Here is a 13,976-nt window from a genome sequence, read left to right as displayed (position 1 = left end):
CACACACACACACACACACACACACACACACACATACACACACACATATACACACACACTCACACACACACTCATACACATACCCCCTAAACATACACCATACACTCACAGTATACACATTCACACACATATTCACAGACACTTACATTTACACACACACACATATACATTCTCTCTCACATACTTGCAGTCACACACATGTACAACACACACACACCTTAAACACACATCACCCACTCGCAACAATACTCATACTCACACACGCTGACATTCACACACACTGACTGACATTCACATACACATTTCTCAAACTCACACAAATTCACAACATAAACATACACCATACAATTACAACACACAAATTTGAACACACACTCACACTCTCACACACACTTACACTATCTTAATGTTATTTGGCTTTTAAAAAGAGAGAAAATCTTTCATTGGTGACATCATAGTGAACCTTGAGGAGGCCATACTAAGTGAAATAAACAAGTTATAGAAACATAAGCACTTCATTGTTCCACTGATAGAACTAACCCAACAGTCAGACTCCCAGCATCATAAAGTAGCATAGTAGTCTACAGCCTCAAAGAAGAGGGAGACATGGGGATTTCCATCAATGGTCACATGAGTCATCTCTAAGACCTGCTTGACAGCACCATAGTCTAGTCAAGACAATGTGCTGTGCAGTTTTAGACTTTCTGCAAAGTGGAATCTTCACAATAAGAGTTCTTCTCAACATAGTACTTGAAAATAATTCAATGGGTATTAGCCAAATACATCATACTGTATTGTTTAATTTGCTTAACACAATAGACATGTGGTCATTCTCTCAGAAAGGAACCTGTGTTTCTTTTCAGTCAAGTGTATTAATTGCTGATTTTGATTCTTTTGTTTTATTGTTGCACCTTGAATCAACAAAGAGTTAATATTTTTTCCTTAATCTGACAATTTTTTGTTTTACATTTTTCTGTGCCTTACTTCAAGTTAAAATAAATATGTATGTACTTAACTTTAGAAAGCAAGGTAGAAAGTCCAAATAACTGATGTCTTATATGTCAGATGGCTTACTATTCATTACAATGCTTTCTTCCTGGGAGTAGATGGATGAGCTGGCTTAGATGGCAAAGGCTACCAAACTCCATGGCCTGATATAATCCTTGGATTGGAAAGGGAGAGAACCAGCTGTTGCCTGTTTTCATCTGACTGCCACATCTGCGCTATGGCATGTGCTCCTCCTGCCTTCTACACAAAATAATATATAAATACAGAATGTAATGTTTTTTTTTAAATAAAACTTTCATTTTTGCTCACTAACAATCCCTTGTGGAGCTGTTGAGATCTTATTAATTAATATTGCAGCACAGAGAAGAAAAATAAAAATGAAACAAATATCAGGGTGATGCACAGTAACTTCTTTTCAGAAGGCATTAAAGGTGAATGGAACAAAAGTATTTCTACCCTAAGTATTAGTTTTTGTTCTCTATTTAAATCACATTTGCAAGCTGTATTCATATATACTTTAGACACATTAGGAAAATCACACCATTAAAAAAGAAGCAAATGATCACTTTTTTTGTTTGTTTCTTTTTTGTTTTTTTGAGACAGGGTTTCTCTGTGCAGTCCTGGCTGTCCTGGAACTCACTCTGTAGAGCCGGCTGGCCTCGAACTCAGAAATCTACCTGCCTCTGCCTCCCAAGTGCTGGGATTAAAGGCGTGCGCCACCACTGCCCAGCCTCAAATGATCACTTTTAATGTTACTTTGAGAGCTAATCTCTTCTACATGAATAGTAATAATATAACTTTAACAATATTGAACATTCACTTCAAACCAGTCTTGGCTCTGAATTATTTATATATCTTTAATTTTATCAAACAGATTATCATCTTTATTTTTATTTGAAAAATGAAAATATTTGGTTATAGAAATGCCGATTATCTTTCTCAATGTCTTAGCTTTGAGAGCCTCTCACCTCATTCAGTGCCTATGCAGGTGATGTAGACACAACCTTCCCACATAAGACTCTATACTATAGGTTTAACTTATTTTATGTACACATATAAATATGACACAGAAGTACAAAGGAATTATTATTAAAAACAGTGGACAGGACAGGACAATATGGTATGAAGATGGGCAAAGTATAGGAGATACTGGAATGACATATCAGATGAAACTTATTACTATACAGTGAACATATGCCATGACATCTTTAAAAAAAATAAATGAGGCTGCCATTGGTATAGTCACAACCATCTAAAATCCATATGATTCAGTGTGAATTTCTCTATGTATCATTGTGCAGGGTCTTACCACAGCAATAGGCAAGACAGCATCTGGATGAATAAGAAACTTAATGTTTGTCTATTTCCATCATGGTGTGATTCTGGAGACCTAAACAAAAAGGACACACCTGATTCTCTAACATGTGTCCAAGTCAAGAGCCTTCTTCTCTAGGCCTACAGAAATCACCATGGCAATGGCAGAACTGACCAACTGTCTGATTACTCCAATATCCTACATCTAAAAAAGACATTCCCATCCCCACCAAGTAAAACTAATTGTATGCTAATATTGAAATGTGAACATTTCCCCTGTGCTAGTGTCTAACCAGTTCCCACCTAAAAAATCCCCAGGAAATAGTCCTCGAAATACTCTTCTACTGACACTAGAACAAGTGAAACTTTTATTCCAATGTACATACATGCATGCAGTTACATCTGCATGGTCAATAAGAGAAACTCATCCAATCCTATATAACTTAGGAAAGCTGAGAATTACCAGAGGCATCTTCAGGAATATGTGATACAAAGGATGCACACATCAGTCTTTAGAACCATTGATCATCCTTGCTAAGGAATGTGGAGCAATAGTGAAGTCAGCAGTGGAGCAGCATTTGGTGAGTAGCAATAGGGACCCACAAGGGCATTTGCTAAATGACAAAATCCACTGGATGTGTTTCAAATCAGAAAATATGTGCAGTGGTCCAGTTTATTTAGTTTTGTACATAAAATCTACCAATCGCTGCGATTATATTCAGGATTGATGTGGTTCTTAAAACAAACAAACAAACAAACAAACAATCAAACAAAAAACCATAACACTGGTATGTTGGTATGTAGCTAAGTAGACACATGCCACAACAAGGTCCCTAAAAGCATTCTTTTCTGAGACGTTGCCTTTCTTTAAAACAGAAGGACATAGACCCATGATTTTCACTTCCTATATCTCTGACCACTTGTTCTTAGAGCCCTGAATTGCCATACTGAGACAGGATGGATAGGCAGAGACCTAGATCCAGATGTGCAACATGTTTGTTAACTGAGTCATAGTTATCTGTAATAGGATAGACCACTGAAGGTTTCGTGGAGAAGGCATTTATGTTACCGTTACTCCAACTTTTTCCAGAATATGTCCCAAGATGACCAGAGTACTAGATATAATTTGTAGTCAAATAATGAAACCAATTAATTGTTATGGTGGTGACTCTTGTGTCCTGTCCTGTTGGAGGTGGCATCAATAAGGTCTCTTTCTCTCCACTTTGTACGCAAAGATCTACAGTTCCTGAAGGACACAGACTGCACTATGAACTTTGTAGTCTAAATAATTTGCTTAATTATTGAGACAGAGAATTATGTTTAACTGACTAGAATAGTACAGCATACAGTACTTCTTCAGTAAACAAGACTGATGGAGTACTCAAATGGATGACTGAATATATTTTATCATGGACTCGACTTTTCTCACTAACATTCTCTTATAGGTTTCAATCTGGAACATACACATTTTCAAATATAGCCCATAGTCAGGATGGCAATATCGTATTGCATTTTTACACTAAAAATATACACTCCAAAGACAATTCAGTCACCAGCTAAAAAGAGAACTCACATTGGGCACTGATCAGGGCTATTTATAAATTTTCCTTGGGTAGGAAAAGTGATGCCATAGCTGCTTCCAAATCGGCAGAGAGTAGAGCCAATAATTCAAGAGGAGAAAATTGCTTTGGATATTCGTATTTAAATTAAAGACAAAATCTCCAGACATCATACCCATCTCTTTTTCCTTGCTATTTTTAAATGGCTCCAGCCAGTATAAAAGCACTTTGGATTTAATCACCAACTGTGTCCCCCATTTTTAGCCCCTTGATCCTGCCTGAGGCCATATGCAGAGACCCCATTTCTTAGAGCTCTTCAGATGAAGTCACAATCTGTGCTGTAATTTCTCGCTGATGAGATTAATGCATGTTATGCATTGTACTCAGAAAGGTCGTGAAGAACAGTATGTCCTAGAACTCTCTGTCACTAAGCTCCTCCCAGAGAACTATTTGTATGTACAGATTTTATACTTTGTAATCAATGAAATCAGAAAGCTTAACCAAGATATAGTTTGCAGGTTGCAAACTACTTTCCTATGGGCTTTTATATCAAAGCTAAATGCTTTATGCTCTGGTTGCTCTCTTGATCACAGTTTTTAAATACAAAACTGCCCTGTAGGGAGTATAATAGCAAGCATTGTAGCTTGTATGAGGAATGAAAGGTGATAAAACTTCTTTTATAGTAATCATTATAGAAGTGTGGAGAACTGGGACGGCTGTACCATTACGGTGCAGGGACACCATTTCCTCAGTTTTCACTGAGGCACAGCACAGTTATAAATGGCATCTTTCCTTAAATGCCACGCTAGCCTACTAGTCCAAAAGGATTCACTACAGAGGAAACACCACACAGTTTTTGTTTCTATTGTAATTACATTTGTACAATCTAATTAACAAACCAAAAGCCATCCTTTGAAAGACACTAAACACTGTGAATCAGCTAGTACAGAGTAACCTCTACCAAAAGAACTTGCTATTGTTTTCCCTGCAGGGCAGAGGAAACAGTTGGACTGTTTTGTTCCTATCTCTTTTCTTTCCTTTTTGTATTTATCCTTCTCTTTTCTTTTTTCTTTACCTTCCTTAGCTTTTCTTTCTTCCCTCCCTCCCTCCCTTCCTCCCTCCCTTCTTCCCTCTCTTCCTTCCTTCCTTCCTTCCTTCCTTCTTCCTTCCTTCCTTCCTTCCTTCCTTCCTTCCTTCCTTCCTTCCTTTCTTCCTTCCTTTCTTTCTTTCTTTCTTTCTTTCTTTCTTTCTTTCTTTCTTTCTTTCTTTCTTTCTTTCTTTCTTTCTTTCCTTCTTTCTTCCTCTCTTCCTGAGCATCTAAATAATTGGTGGTTGGTCAGGTCTAAATGGAGAATTTAATGCCACTTTAGAGCCATCATAGAAAGGGTCTTAAGCAGTTGAAGTTCTCTCCTGCAATTTCTCTAACAAATTATGCCCCTCTGATGCAGATCAAACTGAAATTGGACTCTGATACAGGGGATCACACAGAGCAGTGCAGCCTAGAGGGATTCCACTCTCTCAAGGTTCTCATTCCATCTCCTGCTTCTGGACAGTTTTGTCTTTGGAGGACTGACACTACTGAGAATCCTTCATTGTTCAAAGAGCCTTAAATCCCAGATGGTCTCCCAGAGCAGATGCTAACTATTTTCTCTTTTGAAATATCGGCTTGTTGGGAATCCACTTATTTTTATTTTTAAAAATCATAACTTGACAATATCTAGATGATATTTATGTTGATACTGCCATATCTACTAAGGATATTTAAAAATATTAAAATGAGATACCTTATGTATCATACTGTGTGACTCATTTTTTTAATTGCAAGACATTAATATTCATGAAAAAGATACCATCAAAACAGTGTTGCAAATGATCCAGTTTTATTTTTTTTCTTCTGGTCCTGCTGATGGCATTATCAAGGAGCAAGTGTAAAGGCAAACCGGGGGACCTCAACTTCATGCCTGACGCTGGGGACCTGGTTCTCATCAGAGCATTTCTCTCTGTGTAACTGTCAATGGACACTCATTCTCAGGCCCCCTAGAAGCAGACTGACAGGCCTGTCCTCTGGAGAGGATGGGAATCATGTGTTCAGTCCACCCACTGTGACACTCAGTGCCTTAGCACTACTGCTAATTGCATGTGTGGTGTCAGAGATCTTGGCTCAGGAGCAAACAGCAGGCTAATTAAACAGGGCCACAGTCATGTATGTTTCATACAAGGGAGCTAGCCAAGCTCTGAACAGAGTTCTTGTTTTGTCTTCACCTGTCAGTACGCCAGCACAGTTAAGGCCTAATAGAGTAATTGCTCTAAGCATCTAAGCAGCTGCAGGTCAGTAGTGAATACAATGGAAAGAACAGGAAACAAAGTCAAGTCAATCATTAATTTGACAGATATTTATGAGGCCAAATGTTAGACAGACACTGAATCTCGGGTCCTGTAGTCCACTTCCCCAGCTGATAGATAAGATAATGTCTGTGCCATGTCTAGGGGAAACCTGATTTCTGCAAGACATTAGGAAGCTCTTATAACACTCCTGTGGACAGGATGAAAAAAGGTGGGCTGTCTCATAGGAAGATTGATATGAATGTCTGATGAATGGATGGTGCCACTGGGAAAGAGATCCATAATGCCAGGCCCAGGAGCTAAGAATTCAGCCGTTTCTTATTCTACATTTGTTATCAGAGCCTTCAATGAAGACTTTACACAAGGCCTCTTTATCAGCTTAGTAGACAAGTGCTTTGGCTCTGGGTTTGAGACTGCTTTGACACATGCCAGGATTTAAATCTTGCAAGTTTCTGTTTTCTTATATAAAAAAAAAGAAATATCTATACTATCATTATGGAGTTACTATGAGAACAAAAGAAATGCATGCTAACTGAGCACATGTCCAGAACCCATTAAGGAACAACTACTCAGAAAGCACAGATAAACAACTACACAGAAAACACAGCTTTCCCTGTAGTATACACCAAAATGAAGATTAAAATGATCCTAACTGGTAGATAAGGAATATATTAACAACTAAAGGCATAAGGAGACTGTGTAGTCATTTTTAACTTTTGCAAGTGCTTCTTAACCTTACTTCTTAATTCTATTATAAATGTGACAGATAGCAGCGCCTTGGTCCCCTTAGCACTGTAATAATGGAGTGTGTGTGTGTGTGTGTGTGTGTGTTTTGTCTTCAGAGATATTTACTTCTGATGGATCTGGAGGTTGGGGCATATAAAGCTGAAGACAACCATGTCTGGTGTACATCTTCCTGCTGTATTCTCAAAGACTTTTTTTATTCAAGGAATGCTCTCTTTTTTTTTTTTTTTTTTTATTCTCCCATTTTCCCCATATTGATACATTTAACAAAATAAAGGATGCAGGTTAACAAAACAAAAAGAAAAAAACAAACAAAAACGAGTGGCAAGACTATTTTAAATCATAATTACCTACTCTCCATTGTCCCTTTTCAAGTCTCTTCACTAAGAGACAAAGTGCTTCACTAGGGCAAGGGAAATAAGTCTAAGACCAGAGAACCACACACTACAATCTGCCACAGCTACAGGCATGTACAGGTTAGCTAGAACTTCCTCAACAGAGGAGTGAACATGAAAGTCATATATAGGAAGCAGATGTATCTGTTTCTCACTACTGCTGCTTTAGAGATGAGTTGCTATGGAATAAGACCACATTCTTCCTAGGACCACACACATCCTTTCCTGCACTGACAAACAGTAAAGATGTACTTCTTCTCACCATTTCAGAGTCTGAAAAATCCTGAGTGTCTTCTGTGGGTCTTCTGACTCTGTCATCTGCAAACAGGGGTGGAGGAGTAGATATGGATGTGAGTCAGTTCCCTTCTGCAGTTTATACTTTTAAAATCGTAACCACACAATTTCTAGGTGACATTTGTGCTGATAATGCCATGTCTACACAAGAATATTAATAAACACAACATATTAACCTATCACAATAAGAATATTAATAAGTAATATTTTAAAATATGAAAAAGAGACCGGTCATATTTCAGACTGTGTGACAAGTAGAACTTAGACTGAAAACAAAACTATCATTGTATAAAGGCAAAGAAATGCAGCCATACTCTACTTGTTAGAGATTTCCAAACCATATCCAAGTGGTTCCTTTACAACTTTTTTCAAGTGTGCATCAAGTGGCAAATAAAACAGACACATCTGGGAGAGGGGGTCATTTAGTTGAATAATCTCATGTGTCAGTTTCATATACTTCTATTTGATTTTGAAGTTCCCTCTATGGTGTATCTGTGCTCCAAGTAGCTAACCATAGAAGAGATCGTAAAGGCAGAAACAGTAGAGGGCTAAATGGCCATGTACTTCTCAATGTACTGGGTAGAACTCTGACAGCACAGAAAATATATTTACACAAATTAGATTTCCTATACTTTTAAGTATAAAATTCACAGAAGTTTATCTCACTCTTCACAAACTACTCTACTGTATTAATATTTTTTATAACAGAGGCCTTTATATGCTACTCAACTATTAATAAATACTGACCCATGTTAACTATATTTTAGTCTGATTACCAGCAGTCTTTACTGAACAGTGACTCATGGTGGTAAGTAGATTTCAAGTAAAAGATTCATTAACAATTGAGCTAAATTTTTTGCATGTGCTCTTGTCTGAAAAAAGGAAATGCTAATGCGTGAATAATTGCTCACACTTACTAATGTGCCTATAGGTCATGTATATTTATGCATAATATTTCTGATAAGTAAACAGGTAAATATAGCTCTATAGTAAACACCAAAATGAAACTTAAATGTATCCTTTTTTATTAGATATTTTCTTCATTTACATTTCAAATGCTATCTTCTTTCCTAGTTTCTTCTCAGAAAGTCCCCTATAACCTCCCCCTGCCCTGCTCCCCAGCCCATGTACTCCTGCTTCTGGCCCTGGCATTAAAGATACTTTTGCTGCAACATTTGATCTCTCATACAATCCAGATAATTAGAATCTTATAAGCTACTAATAAAATATCTACACAGTAAATGCAAACACATATTATCACTTCTGTCAAAGTGCAAGGCAGAGTCAAGAGCAGGCATTTGTAAGCTTGGCAGTCCATAAGCTTTACCAGGTGGAAAGAGTTTAAACAAAGGATCTTTAAGGGGATGAGCAAGTGGAATATGGAAACAGATGCATAACGTCTTGCATTGTTTTAAAAGGCACCACAATTTCAAAACTCTGCACTAAAAATGTTCATCAATGACATCCCTGGCTGAAGAGTGACAGTTTCTAGAGCCTCCGGGAGGGAGCTGGTAAGAGAACCTGGCCCACTGAGTGAAACTAGATATTTTGCAACGCGATGGGAGTGCATGGTTCTTTGGAGAAAAAAAAAATACACAAAGAATCTGACTAAAGGTAAGCATCAGCAAGTGGAACTTTGTTGAAACCCATTCTCATATTTTACAGCTTGAGACATTCCCTAGATTCTCCATGATAACACTACTAGCCACTAGTAGGGTTAGCCATTACTTCAACCGATCAGCAAACATTAGAATTATGACACTGTACAGCGTTAGCAAGAGTTGAATAAGAAGAATACAACACAGGACATGAACAGCTCTGTTTTTTGCATAACTCCACTTTACTCACTTAAAACAATTCATCTGTGCTAGGGGAGAATGTCATGGGAACATGCAAGCCATGAGTGGCCTTATGCATCTGTATGCTGACAATTTCAGCGAGGGAATAAGGAACCAGATTTGAAAACCCAAAGACAAGAGAAATATTGCTCATGGGAAAAGATGTCCTTGAATATTTGTGTCATGTCTTTTAATATAGATTCAGTAAATTATTTTTCTGAAATTACACTCATAGCTCCAAATTGTACAGTTCTGTAGGAATCTACTAAGTTCTCTCTGTAGATAAAGTACTGTGATTTGAGAAACAGAATGAGTGTGGTTGATGCCTTCCTTCTAGGCCTGGCAGTATCACAGAAAGCAACGGGCATGCAATGGGTATGTGCATGTATAAGATACTATTGTGAACTAATAGGAGTTTAGAGGAGCAGATCTGAAACTGCCACAGTGTGTCACAGGAGTGAATATGGTTTAACACATTCTGGCAATAAATATTGAAGCATTGCTTTTAAGAATCTTAATGTTTCTATGACTTCCTATCATTCATTTAAAAAGAGTGTGATTATTTACAAAGTCCATTTTCTTACAAGAAAGTCTTATCCTTCTTTTCTTAAGTAAAATATTAGTGTATTAGTAGCAATTGAAATTGAAAGTAATTGAGAACTCTTTTGATTAGTTAGTGTGTTGTTTAGAAAATGGTTTGTTTGTCTGTTTATGTGTCTGTCTGGATGGCTTTATGTGTACCACATGTGTATTGGTGCCAGGACTCTAGTAGAAGGCAGTAAGGTGCCCTGAAACTGGAGTTTAAGCCACTTGATATGGGTACTGGGAAACGTACGTAGATACTTTGCAAGAGCAATCAGTCCTCAGCTGCTGAGCCATCTCTCAAGCCCTCTTTGTATGCTGATATAATGACTAAAATCAGACACATTAAATGACAAAGATTGACTAAGGTGATTTTCCCTTTGTTAGAAAGTATAAATTATCTTTTTTAGAGGAAAATATCTTAATAAAATAGAAATATGTGATTGATCTTGATTTATTCTTTTATTTCAGATGTAGATGTCTAGTAGGGCTCATATTCTAGGTACATTTTATTTTACCTTTTCTGAAATCATTTAACAATAGAGAAGAATATTTACTAGAGTCTGCCCTGGTAAGTTTTCTGAATAAGTTAATGTTATAACAGAACAAAATCCATGCTACCATCTTCATCGTGCAATTTTCACAGGTGTTTATTGCATGTCAGAAGTGCCAAAATCAATGTTCCTATAATACCCAGTTAGTCATCACAATCTAATAAGATTTGGGATATTGATATTCTAGTTTCATAGATGAGAATTATGATGATTAATCTTTATAATGAACTTGAGTGGACTTAGAGATATGGATGAGGGACCCTAATATGTTTGGTCAGATTTTCCTTGGAAAGTCATCTTCATTCTGAAGGTTGTACATATGCATTAGCAGGACTGGGGAGAGGTAAAGAAGAGGACAAGTTGCTTTAATTTTCTCAGGTGGGAACTCGTGGTCAAAAGCTTTCAGTCGGGGCTGGTGAGATGGCTCAGTGGGTAAGAGCACCCGACTGCTCTTCCGAAGGTCCAGAGTTCAAATCCCAGCAACCACATGGTGGCTCACAACCATCCGTAACGAGATCTGGCGCCCTCTTCTGGAGTGTCTGAAGACAGCTACAGTGTACTTACATATAAAAAAAAAAAAAAAATAAAAAAAAAAAAAAAAAGCTTTCAGTCAGTCCATGTGAGTTAATGATGAACAATGAATGTATGATTCAAAGGGAACTATTCCCAGGACTAAAAAAGTCTGTATTTAGTCTTGGTACCTGTTATGGGTACAATGTGAACTGTCCTTCAAAATGCTCTTGTTTTAAGGTCACTCTGATAGTGCTACTGAGCAGTTGATAGCTTCCAACAATGCTGAAAACATTTGTATGTTTAATCACTTAATGTTACCTGAATGCTGGCTAGAGGTAGGAATAAGTTTGAGGAAATAGGTGGCTGGAGCCATGCCTTTGAAGGATACATCCCTAAATCTTCCTCCTTGCCTTTTATTCCTGACCACCATGAGACTCTGAATAGCTTCATTCTGATAAATCTTTCCACTACGATATATTTCCTCATCTCACACCACAAGCAACAGCCTTCTGCCTATGAACACAGGCCAAAAGGAACCTTTTATATCTTTAAGTCCTTTATATCAGATATTTGGTAACACCAATAATACAGAATAACACAGTATTCAGGGTTTGGGTGTACTTTTAAGGCATCTTTATTCTGAATATGTCATTCTCTATTCTCCCTATACTATATGAATTCTTATCTATCTGGAGCTGAATCCTTAACTTGAACTCAGTTTCAGGACTCTCCTGCTCATTTCTATCCCAGAAGATCTGACCATATGGCAGAGTTCTCCACCGCATCCTGGGGGCTCTATTTAGAATAAGCTAGGTCTCCCAGGACCATAAAGGCGACTATCTACTCACCACCACTTAAGTATGTCTGCCAAGTTTAGGAGAATGGAAGGGCAGTCAAGGACATAAAAGGATCTTTTAAAGGAAAAAGCAGCCTCATGGATAATTAAACACCATTCCCAATGTTAAAACGACACTGTGTATTCATTAGATTTTTGTTGGCTTTCCATATCATCAGTGACTCACTAAGTTGGCTATCCAAGCTGCAAACCACACTGTCTGCTGCTGCTTTTCTCTCCAACATTAGCCAGTGTTTGAACTTTTCAGAATGGTTTTGAGTTATTCCTGCCAAAGTGTCATCCTGAAGGCTATACTTTAGAGTATGTATTCATCTAATGGGAGATGAGCACGTGTGTGTGTGTGTGTGTGTGTGTGTGTGTGTGAGATATGTTAAACAAGGTCATAAGAATAATCACTCATTTTAGTCAACATAATCTTCAAAATGTCGTTTCAAGGTAAGAGTAACCAAGGCCTGCTGGGAGCCACAGAAAATGATTATTAAGTGATCAATGGATTATGGCAGCATGTGAGAAATACTAAGGGAAGGGCATGCTTAAGTTTATAAATGATAGAGTTACCTGGCTTTATTTCTTCACTGTGGCTATAAGCAAAATTAAACTATCAATCATCTTCCAACTTAAGTAAAACCTAGGACAATAATTCAGATACATAGATGCCAGGCTAAAATACATTAAACCATCCAAAAAGCAATGGGGAATAATGAAAACTCCTTACCAAAAAATTATGGAGCCGATATTTGGGGTGTAATATGTGTCTGGAAACAAAAATTAGTCTGGATAAGCTTCAGTTCAGTGATTTAGTGATCAAAAACTTCTTTCCAGTCCCATTTTCATGCTCTTCTTTGCCATGAGAGCATTGGGCTGCATCTTCAGCCTCAATTCTTCATCTCATGCCCAAGTCATACTGTCTTTATTATTCATAGGAAGAACATGCCATACTTTCTCAATCTATCAATAGATCAACAACATTGAAACTACTCTTACTGAATTAGGTTTGAACTTATTTAAAACGTTCCTAATTAGAAAGAGGACCAAGGGAGAAGGGGAGACAACAGTGTAAGCAAAGTACAATGATACTTACATACTTACATATGCAAATGTTTAAAAAGAAGGAAGGAAGGAAGGAAGGAAGGAAGGAAGGAAGGAAGGAAGGAAGGAAGGAAGGAAAGAAGGAAAGGAGGGAGGAAGGAAGTGCCATGGATGGACTGGGCCTAGTTGGCCTCTCTCAATCCCTGTGGAATCAGGGTTTCAGACAGATGGGCACAGAGTCGGTGAGAATTGACAAACAGACCCAGACACAAGGGAGTGTTGAATCTGAATGTATTTTGTCCAAAAGAACACCAGACTTTTAATATAGAAGAAAAACAAGAAAGCCAGGAGAACACATCCACCAAGTTACATTGACACAAAACAAAAAAGAATGCATACATAAAACGATGACAGGAGCCAGGCCATGTTTACCACTGAGAATAGGAACAACCCTTAATTAAAAAGATCTGCTAAACACAGGAGCCAGGTGAATGCTCTGATGCAAGGCTAGTCTATTGTTAAACCCACCACCAGGGGTTCTTTAGTAAAAGCCTGATTGTGCTATTCCTCTGGGCCTAGTGAAAAAACCTGCACCATGGAGTTCTACTACCCCTTTCATGTGACAACTCACCCATTTCCTAGGCCATTTTGTATTCCTGTTTGGGTGTGATTTGGCTATATTGTCCTAAGTAATTACTATGCAGACTAGCCCTGAGCTTTCTAGCTCTATTCAAGTAAATTGTAATGCCCGATTATTTTCACTGTCTCTACTAGAAGTAAATTTGAGTGTTACTGAATAGGTAACATTCTTACTGAATTCCAAGCTCAGGGTCAGCTTCAAGGACTGCCTAGGCCATTGGAACACTGGCAAAGGCTTAGCTATATGTCAAAATCAATCCTAAAAGGCACTTATATTAAAACAATCATCCATCCTGACCAAGTAGGTT

General features: G+C 37.8%; 1 protein-coding gene across 3 annotated transcripts in view; it reads right to left on the bottom strand.

Moving 5' to 3' along the window:
* Hs3st5 (heparan sulfate-glucosamine 3-sulfotransferase 5) overlaps positions 1–13,976 on the bottom strand; it is a 291,841-nt gene that overhangs the window by 238,323 nt on the left and 39,542 nt on the right. For 2 of the 3 annotated variants that reach the window (XM_029482552.1, XM_029482550.1), the window contains exon 2: positions 7,626–7,681. The exons of the other annotated variant lie outside the window; for it this stretch is intronic. The gene's annotated coding sequence lies outside the window, so the exon portion shown is untranslated. The remainder of the gene's footprint in view (positions 1–7,625; positions 7,682–13,976) is intronic. 3 annotated transcript variants of the gene reach the window in all.

This window comes from Mus caroli, chromosome 10 (assembly GCF_900094665.2).
Source record: "Mus caroli chromosome 10, CAROLI_EIJ_v1.1, whole genome shotgun sequence".
NCBI lineage: Eukaryota > Metazoa > Chordata > Mammalia > Rodentia > Muridae > Mus > Mus caroli.
Note: the sequence above shows the minus strand (reverse complement) of the source record. Positions and strands in the feature narration are given on the sequence as shown.